We start from the raw sequence: 5,228 nt of genomic DNA, 5'->3' as shown, positions 1-5,228 counted from the left end.
TATTCCATCCAATTGCTGATTTGAACTCTCTCAGAATCCTCAAAAGCTTTTCCTCATCACTACCTGAAAGGTCAGATGCAATAATAACAGGCAGAGTAGATGCATCACCTAAAAAATGCATACCTCTAATGCTCAGGTAATGGCTTAAGCTCAAGAGTGGGAGATTCCTCAATAGATGGCTTGAGGCATTTAGGAACTTCGTTCAATTCCTCCATTCCAAGAGATTCAAAAGGCATATCAATCTTCCTTTTCCATGGAGAAGCATTCAAATATTGTAATTGTTCTTCACCTTCGTCATCTTCACTATCTGAATTCCCCAACAAGGCTTTTTCTAAGGCATCAGACCTTAGCACTTGATCAATTTCCGATGTGACCACCGAATCGACCAACTCCACTTTTAAGCACTCCTCATTATCCGTAGGAAATTTCATAGCATTGAACACATTAAAAGTAACATCCTAATCCAGAACTCGCATTGTGAGCTCACCCTTCTGCATATCTATCAAGGTTCGGCCAGTCACTAAGAAAGGTCTTCCCAAGATTATGGAAATCTTCTTATCCTCTTCCAAATCAAGAATTATGAAATCAGCAGGGAAGATGAGTTTATCAACCTTGACCAAGACATCCTCCACAATACCTCACGGATATGTAATAGAACAATCGGCCAACTGCAATGTCATATAAGTCGGTTTTGGATCGGGCAAGTCCAACTGCTTGAAGATTGATAAAGGCATCAGATTGATGCTAGCTCCCAAGTCGCATAAGCATCTGTCAAAAGACACTTTTCCAATAGTACACAGAATAGTGAAGCTGCCTGGATCTTTAAGCTTCGGATGCAACTTCTATTGTAGCACATCATTGCATTCCTCCGTAAGAGTGAATGTCTCTAAATCATCTAGCTTCACTTTTCGAGAGAGAATACATTTCATAAACTTTGCATAACTAAGCATCTGCTCAAGAGCCTTAGCGAAAGGTATGTTGATATAAAGTTTCTTGAACACCTCCAGAAACTTCTCAAATTGTTTGTCCAACTTTTTCTTCTATAGCCGCTTAGGAAAAGGCGGTGGAGCATAGATCTGTTTCTTCCCTGTATTACCCTCAGGCGGAGTGTGCTCAACAATAGTCTTCCTTGGTTCCACTTCTTCCACCTGGTGCTCTACTTCTTTCTCAGCCCCAGCTTCTTCAATCAACTCTTGAGTTTGTTCGAGATTCGCCATCTTTCCAGACCTTAAAGTGATTGCCTTTACCTGCTCCTTGGCTTCCCTCTTTCCTGGCACTTTAGTGTCACTGGTTAGTATTCCAGGCTGACGATTTAGCAAGGCATTGGCAATTTACCCAATCTAATTTTCTAAGGTCTTAATAGAAACATCTTGACTCTTACACATAAGCTTCAACTCCTCTAATTCATATTTTTCATTAGCTTGTTGCAGCTGAAGTTGTTGTCTAGGTACATACTGTGGTTGCTGAAAACCAGGGGGTTGTACTGCTTAGCTGGGTATTGCTAATAAGGCTGTTGAACCGCATTCTGAGCATTGCTCCAGCTGAAATTAGGATCATTGCGGTTGTTGGGATGATAGGTGGCTGGCACTGGTTGCTGCGATCGCTGGAAGTTGCTGACAAACTGAGCTGATTCACTAGAAATTGTGCACTGATCAGTCTCTTGGGCACCAACACAAAGCTCGCAGACACTAGCAATTTGATTAACTCCATAATTAGCCAAAGTGTCCACCTTCATCGTCAAAGCCTTAAGTTGGATAGTTATAGCAGTTGTTGCGTCCAACTCCAGAATTCCTGTGACATTTCCCTGAGTCAGTATCTGGGAAGGATTCTGGTACTCATTAGCAACCATCAGTTCAATAAGTTCATAAGCTTTATCGTAGCACTTAGCCCACAAGGCTCCTCCTGATGCTGCATCAAGCATGGGTCTGGAAGTAGCACTTAATCCATTATAGAAACAGTTGATAATCATCCAATCAGGCATGTCATGGTGTGGGCACTTCCTTAGCATCTTCTAATATGGATCCCAAGCCTCACACAGAGATTCTCCTGTTTGCTGAGCAAACTGGGTAAGAGCATTCCTGATTGCAGCAGTCTTCGCCATGGGGAAGAATTTAGTGAGAAAATTTTGCACAAGATCTTCCCAAGCGGTGATAGATCCTGCTGGCAGAGAGTGTAACCAGCACTTAGCCTTGTCCCTCAGAGAGAATGGGAAGAGGCGTACTGTAAAACCCAAATTTTCGACATCGGTAAAAGACATGAATAGTAATATAATAACTCAATTTTTTTTGAGACCTTGCTAAACGCTTAATGAATAGTAATCCTGACATACGGGAAAAACCTTTTAGCTCACACTATGTTGTGCATGAGAAAATGAGTTTCGAAGTTGATATTATGATTATACGTACCAAATGAGTGTATGTAAACGCTATTAGTTTTCGAAGAAAACGAACTTTGAAAAACGACCATATTTACGAATCATCGAGGATTATGGGAATCACAATATAATTACGAATTTAAAACCCTAAGGATTTATATCCAAGGGCGATACTTCAAAATATAAAGAACAAATACTAAAGGATTTACGCCGCGGACCGTTTACGAGAAATTATTACGAAAACGTTTAAGCGACTGAACAAATGCGTAAACAATTAAATAAACGTATCGCACTAACTAACCATGGTAGAAAAGTAACCATGGTTACTTTATAAAATAGTAAGCTAAGGTTGTAGGATGATCATCTAAGGCTAGAGAATAGTAAAGCTAATGGCTAAACTACTAGCTTAGCTTGTAATCTAGAAGGGCTAGCAAGATTTGTCCAAGGATTTGCCAACATAAATCTATTCTAGGACATATAATAGAGAATAAACAATCAAATACAAGCATTATTCAAGGAAGCAACCAAGAAGCAAACACAAAATTCTCTCCCTCTCTCCCAAGAACCTTCATTCGGCCCTATCACAAAACAAGAAGAAATCAAAACTCAAACACCAAGCTCTAGCCATGGAAAAATTCCCCCATTAATTCTTAAGCTTCATACCTCCTAAACTAAGGTAAGATAAATCTTTAAGCTCATTTTATCAAGGTTTGATGGGTTAAATAAATTCAAGAAAGATGATAGTGAATAGTGTGAATAGTAACTTTTCTTTGGTTGTTTAAGGTTCCAAAAACCCTACTAAGAACTCCCAATACTTCACCATCATGAAGAACACATCTCAAGCTCCCAAGAAAGGTATAAATCTTTGACCCATCCTTACTTAAGATTTAAGTTCAAGGATCTTTTAGAACATAGTTGTAAACCTAGTTTTGGTAAATGTATTGTTGTAATCTTGATGTTTAGTTAAATAGATTTAAGGTTGATGATTGTTGCCTCAATAATATGATGTTCTTGAGAGGAGTTAGTGTGGTGATGATTATATCATGATTTTTGATGGTAGTATAAATATTTAAAGCGTAAACAAAACTCGGATCATAACTGTAATCTCGCTAAAACGAACAAAACGTAACATTAAGTTTCTGCAGAAAGTCCCGAAGATTTAAAATGTAGTTTCTTGAAACAAAACACCTGATTATGATATACAATTTTATAAGGATCATTTAGGCACTTGAATCGCTTGATTCCGATTTACGGATCAAAAGTTCTGGTCATTTTACTAAAAGTGATTTACGCGACAAAAACTGCTACGAATTACGAAGTTTGGAAATAAAAATGATCGACTTGAAAATATTCATAAATCATGAAATTTTTACAGAGAGTAGTAAATAGAGTACTTAACTGATATAAAAATTTTAAGTGAAAATAATAATTGTTCAATTTTATAAAAATATCGGAGCCGAGACCGCGCGATTAGAAAACCATAAAATTCATAAGCGGAGCCGACAATGAAAATGAAAACGGACTTAAAATACTTCGAAAAAGGAAGCGACCGTAATGTGAATAAAGACTTCAAGAAATAATAAGGGTAATGTAAGTTGAGAGGGTGCATAATAAGTAGCATATGAGTGTGAGTCACCATAAATTAGAACGGGACCTAACAAAATGATTTGTGTTTATGGTTATAGATTTCCGAGCGGAACCTTGAGCATCCTCCACCTCGAGATACCCATGCAAGTTTTCAAACCCTACCTTTTAAAACTGTTGTGTTGTGTTTGTTTTCAAAAAAATGCTATATATACATGATATTTTAAGAATTGTGATTATTAATATCATACGATATGTTAATGATTTTGGTATATGAATTATACCGAATTTTAATCAATAACGCCAGAGAGTAGCGTTGTATATATGAGGTGTATATTTTAAATCGAGGATCGGTCAGTATAATTTGATGAAAACCCGGAAGTATTCCGGAGGTGTTTTATTTAAGAATATTAACTCTATAGTAGAGCGTGATGTATAAGTTGTAAGACCGAGGGTCGGTCAGTTTTATAAAGAATAAACCCGGGAATCATCCCGAAGATATTTTGAACAATCAAAAGTCCGCACTTATTTTATTCCAAGGGACTCGATGTCCACTTGGGAAATATTAAAATACCTCGAATTTAGTTAAAATGATTTCCAAAGATCGTATTTTCTCAACTATATTTTATTGTTCGAATGATGAATATTATTTTAATTATTCATTTATTATAGGAAAAGTATTCTCCAACAATTATTTATTTCAAACTTGATTAATTATATTGATAAAGGTTACCCTAAATATTTAAAAGTAAAATAATTGGGAAATATTATTTCAAATATTCTTTTAAAACATAATCATTCGAGGTCTAATTACTTAATAATTATTATTTATTTAATAATTATTTATCAAATGATTTAATATAATTTAAAAAATCATAAAACCTGATTTAAAATACTTTCTAATTTTCGGAAAATAAATCGAATAATGTTAGATCGTCGGAGAATATTATTTCGACTTATTTTAAATATTTTGAATATAGTTTCAAAAGAAACTTAGCCTTATTTACTTATCTGTTGACAACGGTCTACTCACATCATTAGTACTTCCTCCGAAAAATTCGGAAGTACGTATACATATACATATATACGCTAATAAAACAAGTTGTTTCTACAAGCAAAAGGCTTGGGGGAACTTCGATGTGGTTCGAGTTCTCAAGATATGATAGAATTCTGTAAAAGGACAAGGGAGGGGTAGACTCTAGTGCTATATGTGCTAGGTGGACTACCAAAGGTACCGCAGGTGAAGGTACTCTGTGTACTCAAGAACTTG

The 5,228-nt window shown here is 36.2% G+C and overlaps 1 non-coding gene across 1 annotated transcript; it reads left to right on the top strand.

Moving 5' to 3' along the window:
- The first annotated feature begins 1,979 nt into the window (after positions 1-1,979).
- On the top strand, positions 1,980-2,086 carry LOC141715819 (small nucleolar RNA R71). Its single transcript, XR_012572568.1, has one exon. It is a non-coding gene; the product is annotated as a small nucleolar RNA R71 (small nucleolar RNA).
- Positions 2,087-5,228: the final 3,142 nt, after the last annotated feature.

Source organism: Apium graveolens, chromosome 3 (genome assembly GCF_009905375.1).
Source record: "Apium graveolens cultivar Ventura chromosome 3, ASM990537v1, whole genome shotgun sequence".
Taxonomy (NCBI): Eukaryota; Viridiplantae; Streptophyta; class Magnoliopsida; order Apiales; family Apiaceae; genus Apium; species Apium graveolens.
This window is presented reverse-complemented; position numbering and strand designations above follow the sequence as displayed.